The following is a 10,670-nucleotide window of genomic DNA, read 5'->3' on the forward strand; positions in this document are numbered from 1 at the left end:
AATGTACTATTAGATCAAAGACTCTAAATCCTACCCCCTTCACCCCCCTACACATGATGAATCTTATACTATACTATAATGTAATGATGCCCAACCAATTAATTCACATATCATTCTTTACATTAGAAAGGGAACTTAAGTGACTGACTGGACTCTGGCCGATGGTAGATTTAACCAGTTCAGTTATCATTTTCTGTATTTCAGAGTTACGTACTTCTTCCGTTAGTCGCAAGGCAACATTTTGTAAATGATCCACATTATCTTAAAGCCTCGACAATTTAGTTAGCACCTCAATAACAGTTATATGGGTGGTTAATTCATATTGGGGATATTTACTCAAATCTATTGAAGGTTTCGGTAATCTACCTTCGGTTTCCAGGTAATCAAGGCCTTTAAAAATAGAAGTAACGTGGTCGTCTTTCGTTTTGTATAGATCATTGTAATCCATCTTATGTGGATAATTAAATTCTTCTACTCCCAATGGCCAGCACTTACCATTATTACATGATACCAAAATTTTTTTGGTAGCTAGGAGTTCATCATTTGAATAAAAGGTTACTAAGATATGTTTAAGTTTTACAGCATCATACTCTTTTCTAAAGAATAAAATATAGTTGATCATTTCGTTTACTGACGACGTCATTATACTTATTATTACTGTGCTCGTTTTGGGCAAATGAATGTAATAGTTAAGTGAAATTCTAAATTTTTATTACTTTTATACACTTCTTACAAAAATTAAATTTCTAATTAGTGACAATAGTTGTTGAAAACTTGTACTTTTAATAATAATTAGTTCCCCTTTTTATACCATTTGACTTAATTTTAGTTATCTCAAATAATATGAGAGGAGGGGGTAATAATGATGGTGGGGGCATTGAAGCCAAGTATAATGACGTCGTCAGTAAATGAAATGATCAACAGGATCTATACAAAACGAAAGACGAATACGTTTTAAAAGGCCTTGATTTCGGCCAGAGCCCATTCAGTTACTTATGTTTCCTTTGTAATGTAAAGAAATATGTGAATTAATTGGTTTGGCATTATTACATTATTAAGATTCATCAATGGTTTTTATTTATACTTTTAGCATTTGCTCCTAACTCCAAGATTTATTTATTATAAGAATAATAAACAAATATATTTTATAACATAATCAATTCAGTAAAATAACTTAAAATACTACACAGTGCTTTGTGTCTCTTACACAATCCCAATAAATATGTCACTACTGTTTTGGACATGTGAACGAGTTTCATTAAATGGCAGTGGTCATCACCGTCACTAAACCATACAAAATGTATGAATAGTGATCGCTATCCAATTTGCCAATGTATCTCATCTCGGGGTCTGTGGTGCGTTTGAAATAAAAGTTCAGTAGTTGTTTCATCAGCCACTGCTCTTTCCCAAGATCTAATCATTAGATTCCGTTGAACTTCATTGATTATTTGGCGTTTTAAAAAATGAGGAATATTAGGGTTGGTGTTGATTGTTCTACGTAAGCAGGCCACGGTCCAATATCCCATTCTATTAATATCCAAAAAGGAATTCACAAATTGATTGACGCACATTGCCTGCAAACTATTTGGCTTGTAGGTGTTTTTACATGGAGGTGGTGGTGATGATGATGATGATAAACCTTCGTCTTCTATAATAAAACGACAGATTTCTTCCTTTTCTCCCGTTTGAATGAGGTCCATAAAGAGATGGGGATTTCGGGTTATGAAAAGTACGCGGTTTACCCTTTCTACATAAAAGGATCCATAGTCTTTCGCCACTATTCGAGCAATTAATTCTCTCTTCGCAGAATTTAAATGATAAATTCTGTCAAGCTTTCCTATGTTAATACAACATATATCATCACACTTTTTATCACCATCACTGAAAACCCGAAATGTATAATTTTTAGGCCATTTATTACAATATTCGGGTACCCCATAAGGATAACAACGTTTATAGTTGGGGTCCCTATAAATTATATCTTGACGAGGCTTGTGATGATAATATGCCTTCCCATCATGTAAACAATAGGGTTTATGTCGAATCATCCTTCGATTAACGTATTTAAGCCATTTTTTATTTTTAAACCATGCTTCGTAAGCTCTCACATCTCGGGTTAATTCCCAACGTATATTTTTAAACATCATGTGCCTGAAATAATAATGCCGATTCAAATATTGTTTTATAGACATAAGCTTTTTCAGCGCTGCCTGATCAACTTTGCTACATGACGATGGAATCGATATTCCGTCTGCTATCATCATCTCTCTCAGAGCTTCTCGTTCCTGCTTGGAAGCTTGTATCATCATTAGAAATATGGAAGGATCTTTGGCGTAGGACCTATATCCCTTGATAGGCACTATTAAGTAATCCGGATCACGGGGGTACTTGAAATTATGTTCACAGAACATAATGCTTCTTTGGTCAATGTTAGAGAAGAATTCTACAAACATATAAGAACAATAATTTTCAGCCTCATTAAATAAGACTCGCAGTATAAATTGCAATTGGGATGCCGCAGGATATCCTTCTTGAGTAGATCCCATCCATATTTTAATAGCATAAACATTTACAATTTGGGGGTTAAATTGTATTAATTTACTTATAGATGGTTCTAAAGTAATATTTAAACCAATTGAAAAATATTTGTCTACATATTTTTTTATTTGGGAACTTGATGTAATCGAAGATGTAAAAGATTTAAAGGGAAACATGGATACCATGGTTTTAAAACCTTTGTGCAAATGAGTATTCCGAATGTTAGTAGGAGTAAATCCTTTTATGTACAATGAGTGTGAAAAAAATTTAAGTATAGATTCAACCAGAACAAAGTTTTCAGCAAATATTATCACAAATTAGGAAAAACAAATTGACAAGAAGTATAAAAGTAATAAAAATTTAGAATTTCACTAACTATCCATCCATTCATTAACCAAAAACGAGAACATATTTTAGTAACCTTTTATTCAAATGATGAACTCTTCTGAAGTGCAGAAAATGATAACTGAACTGGTTAAATCTACCATCGGCCAGAGTTCAGTCAGTCACTTTGATCTTTGATCTAATAGTACATTAACATCGACACGTTATGCCACGGAAAAAAAAAAGTAGTCTTTGTTTGTCTATGCCATGGTCAGATAACGTTGAAACAAAGACCATATGTTATTGGGATTTATTTGATTAAATTCTATCAAAAATATATAATAAAAAATTCATATGCCAATAAATCTTAGCCAATAATTAATTCCCTATTTGTTGCTAGGGCAGATCATTTCGAGAAAGTATTAGAATTGAATATTTAAAGGATTTAAAAAAATATGAACAAAAAAGAGGAACTTTTCATCAGTTTGTTCAATTTGTTCAATCCTCTCCAGATTTTTATTCCGTTACAACCAATCATAACATCCTAATGATATTCTCTCTAAGGCCTGGTGATTTTTTTTGAAAAATTGTTTTGATTCAATTCATCTGCCACTACTCTTTCCCACGATCTAATCATTAGATTCCGTTGAACTTCGTTGATTAATTGGAGTTTAAATAAATGAGGAATATTACGGTTGGTGTTGATTGCTCTACGTAAGCAGGCCATGGTCCAATATCCCATTCTAGTAATATCCAAAAAGGAATTCACAAATTGGTGGTGGTGATGATGATAAACCTTCGTCTTCTATAATAAAATGACAGATTTCTTCCTTTTCTCCCATTTGAATGAGGTCCATAAAGAGATGGGGATTTCGGGTTATGAAAAGTATGCGGTTTACCTTTTCTACATAAAATGATCCGTATTCTTTCGCCACTATTCGAGCAATTAATTCGCTCTTCGCCGAATTTAAATGATAAATTCGGTCAAGGTTTCCTAGCCTAATACAACATATATCATCACACTTTGTACACCTGAATATTCCAAATTTATTTATTTATTTATTTATGCATATACAAGAATGTACATAAGGAATGTGAGGATACAAATATGGTAATTACAGTCTTGTAAAGCCACTAGCACGCGCAGCGTTTCGGGCAGGTCCTTAATCTAAGAAAATTTTAAGGAGGTAAATACTTGCAAAATTATAGTCAAAAAATGATAACAGATTACATGAAATGAAAAAAAAGATGAGAGAAAATTGTAGGTACAGTATATTAAAGCACATAGGTAGCTAAGATTGATTGCAATGACAGCTTGAATGGTAGTTGACAAAAAAATTGGTAGGCACAATACAGCAGAAACAATATAAGATTGGTTGCAATGACAGCTTGAATGGTAGTTGACAAAAATTGGTAGTCACAATACAGCATATGGCTAGCACATAAAAGAAGACAGCAATGAACACAATGATAAGGTTGTTTGAAATTACATAAAAATTAGGAGATTGGGTAACACTAGGTACAGAGCAAATTTAAAGCTCAGTGTAGGAAACTAAGAAGATGAAGTTAGGTACTTTTTGGTTTTGCTTTTAAATAAGGCAAAAGTTTTACAGTTTTTCAATTCATTAGGGAGTGAGTTCCATAAACTAGGTCCCTTAATTTGCATAGAGTGTTTACACAGATTAAGTTTGACCCTGGGGATATCAAAAAGATATTTATTTCTGGTGTGGTGATAATGGGTCCTATTACATCTGTCCAGGGAGAGTTTCAGAGCATGGTTTGCATTTAAGAACAGGGTTTTGTAAATGTAGTTGACACAAGAGAATGTGTGGAGGGAGTTAATATTTAGCAAGTTTAGGGATTTAAACAAGGGAGCTGAGTGTTGTCTGAAAGCTGAGTTAGTTATCATTCTGATAGCAGATTTTTGCTGTGTGATGATGGGCTTAAGGTGGTTTGCAGTGGTAGACCCCCATGCACAGATACCATAATTAAGATAGGGGTAAATTAGTGCATAATATAGTGAGAGGAGAGCAGAGTTAGGAACATAATATCTGATTTTGGAGAGTATACCAACTGTCTTAGAGACTTTCTTAGTTATGTGTTGAATGTGGGTGCTGAAGTTGAGTCTCTTGTCTAGGAATAGGCCAAGAAACTTGCCATCATCTTTATTACTGATGTTAATGTTGTCTATCTGTAGCTGAATTGCATTTGATGATTTGCTTCCAAATAAGATGTAGTAAGTCTTTTCGATGTTTAATGTTAGTTTGTTCGTTGACATCCATAAGTGGACTTTTTTTAATTCATTATTCACAACATTATTTAGTGTATGTGGGTTGAGGTTTGAATAGATAAGAGTAGTATCGTCAGCAAACAGTATAGGTTTGAGAATATTAGAGACATTAGGCAGATCGTTTATATATATAAGAAATAGAAGAGGTCCTAAGATGCTGCCCTGTGGCACTCCAACGGTAATTGGTAGAGTGGACGAAGTTGTATCATTGATGGTTACATATTGGTGTCTGTCACTAAGATAGGATCGGATGTAGTCAAGGGCAAGGCCTCGGATTCCATAATGCTGGAGTTTAAGTAAGAGGTAGTTTATTTATTATTTACTAATATTAGTAAGAATGTGGCTACTAAATTTCTATTGGATGGAAGAGTAGCGAAGCGTGTGTTGGTTGGCCGTCAGTGGATGTAAAATGTGAGAGTAGCCTGCGACTACTTGATTTTTATATAATTCAGCTGATACTGCTACCATCTACTCCGGCAACCAGCTGTCTCCTCCACTCTTTGAGCAACGTTTTGTAATTTTTACTGCCTTTTTTTTTTTATTGTTTTTTTTTTTTTTTTTTTAGTAAATTTTGATAGCAGGATAATTTATTGATTTAAAGTGGTGAGACCACAAAAATATTAATGCTTGCTCTACTTGGTGGAGGTTTCCAGGTAAGCAATCAAGTCTGCACGCTCATTCTTCTTCTTAAGACCAACGAACACCATCTTTGTGCCTGGAATAAATTTCTTGGGGTTGGTCAAGTAGATATCCAGATTATCTTTGTCCCACGTGATACTCTTGGCCTTGTTGGCATAAGTGTAAATGTAGCCAGAAGCCTGACCAGTTTGGCGGCCGAAGAGGCCATTTAGATTTGGTCCAGTTTTGTGCTTGCCGTTGTTATGATCTCAGCCTACAGGAGAAACGAGTCTCCCTCCTTGAGAGTTATTCGTCAAGCCTGACCTGATTAGAAGGTCTAGCAAATATTGAGGTGATAACGCATATGTAAAATAGTTGCTTGGATATGTATAACAGTTTGAGATTATGGGCAATGAAGGAGAAAACAGATAAATGACTGGCTAGGAGATGTGGACATTTTGCTGGAGGCGTGAGGCTCGCTTCCGGAGGACCTTGACCTCACTTGAGTGCCAGACATCGCAGGGGGTAGCCGCGCTCCGTTGAGCTCCCATCAGAAGGGAACCCCTAGTGATATATCTCGAAGAGAAGAGAAGTGTGTAGACGTGCCAGCTGTGGAACCGAGCTGGGAACGTTGTGGTCTCAAGTCCTGGTCGAAGAAGAGAGTATCAAGCCGGCCAGAGACATTATTGTGGGCCGTGGGAGCGCCCTGACCAGACGCCGTCAGAGGGAAAGCGCCCTCGACCAATTAATCTGTGGTAAGCACGATATACGCCAGTTCATAGTGATCACTTGTAGTTGGTCGTGTGCCCAGCGACAGTAGCAATGTTTATTTATAAGTTAGACATGTTTTAATAAGGCAGAAGGCCTGAAATAGGAGAGTGAAGAGGGAGGAACACGGAGCGACGTCCGCCCCCTCTGAGCGCTGGCGGACGACTGAGGGAGCCCGGCTCCGGATGGAGGAAGACCCTCCCAGTGAGTGAGGACCGCCGCCAGGCGAGGTGGAGTATGGACCCGCCCAAAACGGGGGAGTCCACTCTCACTGTATGTAGAGAACAGATAGAGGTTTGAGGCAAGCATATTGTGTGGTTATTTTTGTTTATGTGTTAAAGGGGAACGTTTTATTGGAGTGTCGATGGGTTGCAGGTTTGTCTTTTGGGGAAGAAGTTGCTGAGAACTTCGAAGCCAGCAGATGAAGTAATTGATGAGACTCCAAAGGTAGTGGAGCAGAGGACCTCGAGCTGTGAGGAGAAGCAGCAGTGAAGAGGAGTGTCACGTGCTTCTGTAGAGGTGGAGAAGCACCATACTTGCTCGGGGAAACTTCATGGTGTAGCAGCCAAGAGAGCTGTGGAGGACCCTAGCAGAAGGGTGAAGCACCGTAGTTGCTCAAGGAAACTTCATGATAGCAGCCTGGAGGAGCTGCAGAGGATCCTGGTAGTGAAGCCCGGCAGAACCTAAAGATATTAGGGTAGTGAACTTCCAGAGGTGGAAGGGGAAGTTCTGGTGGATTACTTATAGGGAGTTGATAGTGTTTGGTTGTCATTAGCGTGCAAGACGCAGTGAGAGGTGAGTGACTGTTGGCATTCTTACGTCAAGGAGTTTTTTTATACTGAAGTATCAATGAACATTTATACTGGTATATGTTATTGCATTCAAATGCTGATTTTCTGTATATATATGTTATCTTGCTGATGGTGCAACAGTGTATGTAGACTTGATCAACTTGAGGAGGTTGATAGTATCAGGTGGTGAACCATGAGATAGGATACCACTTGATAAGCTGATAATAGAGTTCTGATGGTGTTGGAGTGCAACCTGATTGTGATATTATAGAGTATAGGATTCATTATTATTATATGTGTGTATGTGCTTTGTCCAGTAAATGTATCACAATTTGCTGGTGTTTGCCCTTGTCCTAGTGAGGCTTCCCAGGAGGTAGTAAAGAAGGAGAGAGAGAGAGAGAAAGAACCAAGAACCACTGCTGTGGACAGGGTAGGAGATAATACTGATAAGCCAAAAGGGGATCGAGGAGATCATATTACCTGAGGAGAGAGTGGGGAGTCACTGCGGCTCGAGTGGGTGTGTGCACGTGACAACGAGGCTAAGTGTTGGAGCCGCATCCCCTAAACGTGTGACGCTGAGCCCCTCTCCAAGAGCCAGAAGCGCCAAGGGTGATCTCCTAGTATAAGCACTCTACCGAGTTGTGTGGGTTGGGTTGTCCATAGAGAAGAATCAACGACAACACCAACCAACCCACAGTCTATAATAAATTGGGGGCCTGTCCGGGAGAGTGAACTGACACACCCACACCCTGTCCAAGAGTGGATTTGTACACCCCTGCTGAGATAAACTGTGTGACCGCAGGTGTATACTCTCTCTCTTGGGAAGACTCACAGGACAAAGATGGATAAGGTGCAAGCGTTTGTGGAGTCAGGCAAGCCTGAGGACTTGGAAGGTTGCACGAGGGATCAATTGAAACAAATAGCAGAAAAATGTGGCATTAGGTTGAAAGCATCTAAAGTAGCTGGGAAGAAGGATGAGATCCTGAGGCAGTTAAGAGCCAAAAATGAAGCGGCAGAGCAAGGAGCCCAAAAAGGAGCTGAAAGTGGAAAGGAGGATGATGGGCAGGATGAAGTGAGATCCCAGGGATCGAGTAGGAGCAGCAAGAGTAGCCGCAGTAGCAGGAGTAGCCGAAATAGGAGCTTGGAGAGATTCCAGTTAGAGCTCCAGATGCAGCAACAACGAGAGGACAAGGAGAGACAGTTCCAGCTGGAAAAGATGAAATTAGAACTCCAGATGAAAAATGAAGCAGAGAAGGAAAAAGAAAAAACCAGGCTGGAAGTAGAAAAAGAAAAAAACAGACTGGAAATAGAAAAAGAGAAAGCAAGACTAGAGGTGGAGAAAGAAAAAGAGAAAACCAGAGTAAGAGAACTGGAGTTGGAACAGGAGAAAGAAAAAGAGAAAGCAAGGCTAGAGGTGGAAAAAGAAAAAGAGAGAACAAAACAAATGCAGATAGAAGCGAACAGAACCTTGGCTGAGCAAAGGATTGAACATGGGTTGCCAGAGAGCACCACCCAGGTATCACACCCAACAGATGTTAGGGTTAGGGAGAAGGACATTCCCTTGTTTGTGCCCGAAGAGGCAGAGAGCTTCTTCGAGCATTTTGAGAAAGTAGCCAGTATCAAGGAGTGGCCACAGGAGGAATGGGCCCAGCTGGTCCAGTTAAGATTGACTGGTGCAGCCAGGGAGGCATACACCCAATTGTCATTGGAAGAGTGCCAGGATTATGCCACAGTAAAGAGCAGCATATTGCGCTCGTTTCAGTTAACCCCAGAAGCTTATAGGAAGCGCTTCAGAGAGATGATCAAAGTTGGAGCGTGTACGTTTGCTGAGACAGCAAGAGATCTGGAAAGACGATTCCAGAAGTGGATTGAGGCTGCTGGAGTTGGATCTTACGCTGACCTGAAGCAACTGATGGTCATGGAGAAGTTCCTGGAGATGATGCATCCTGAAACAAAGTTCAAGATCCAAGAAGCAGGGATAATGGAGGTGAAAGATGCCGCAGATAGGGCGGATATGATTACTGAAGCATACAAGAGCTTAAGGGAGAACAGAGTGAAGAATGAGGTGAGACGCAGCAATGGCAGATCCAATGGAGTCTGGGGAGGAAGAAATTATGAAAGACCCAGAAGAGTCTGGGGTGAGAAAAATTTTGATAAATGGGCAGATAAAAGTAAGTACCCTAAAACTCAGAAGAGTAGGTCGCGCACTTCGTCTGAAAGTGAAGATGGAGGAGCTAAACAAGAAACTAATCGTTATCCTGGAAATCAAGAGTCCAGTAGAACCCCACAGAGTGCAAGTAGTGTACCTGGCCCGAGGAATTCTCATGTGAGTGGGCAGAGTCAGAGCTACTCTGGTACATATAGAAGAGACTTTACCCAGATGAGATGTTACAATTGTAACGGATTGGGTCACGTGATTCGAGATTGTCGGCAGGGCAAGAGAGTTGTGACCCTGGCCATGTGTGACCCCCGAAGTAAATATACTAATGTGTTCCGAGACAAACCACAGAAGATGAACTTAGTGAACGAGAGGTATAGACCGTTCATGAGTAAAGGTTGGATCAGTATAAGAGGCCAACCTGAGGTAGAAGTTGGTATCTTAAGAGATACCGGAGCTAATCAGAGCTTGATTACGAGAAGCCTGATTGGGAATGGTCGACGGTTAGCTGGCAGTGGGAAGATGAAAGTATATGGGTTATTGTCTGAGAGTGACATGCCCGTATGTGCTGTCCAGCTAAGGTCGGAATATGTGTCGGCAGAGGTGATGTTGGGAGTATGCCCCGACATACCTGTTCCAGGAGTCCAAGTGATCCTGGGGAATGACTTGTGCGGGACAAAGGTGTTGCCGAGAGTCGTAGCGGAGACTGTGCCAGGGGAGTGCCCAGAAGGCCATGGCATGGGTGGGACACCTGAGAGTGTGAACCTGACTGACATCCGAGGAGATGCGTCAGGAGACCGCCAAGCCATTGAGTACCCTGTCTCGGTAGTGACGAAGGCAGAAGTGGCCGACAAGGAAGACACTGGAGAAGGTGAGACAGTGTCGATTCAGCCAGTGGAAGATATCGATGTAGATATATCATGGCGGTTTGATGAAGGTCCAGCCCAGGAAAATGAAGTCTCGGTGAGGTCAAAAGTGAGGATGATCCAGCCGAAGAAGAATACTGTGAAGAGAGCGGACCTGAGTAGAGCCCAGACTGCTGAAATTAAGAGTCGGAAGGCGAATGCAACTGTGCTGAGTAGGAATGAGGAAGGATGTGGACATACAGAGGACAAGAGTAGAGCGTCAAGTTGTCCACGAGCACAGAGGCATTTGGGTAGTAGAGTTAAGTTGTTTGAGATGT

The sequence above is a fragment of the Procambarus clarkii genome, unplaced genomic scaffold (assembly GCF_040958095.1).
Source record: "Procambarus clarkii isolate CNS0578487 unplaced genomic scaffold, FALCON_Pclarkii_2.0 HiC_scaffold_170, whole genome shotgun sequence".
In the NCBI taxonomy this organism is placed as follows: Eukaryota; Metazoa; Arthropoda; class Malacostraca; order Decapoda; family Cambaridae; genus Procambarus; species Procambarus clarkii.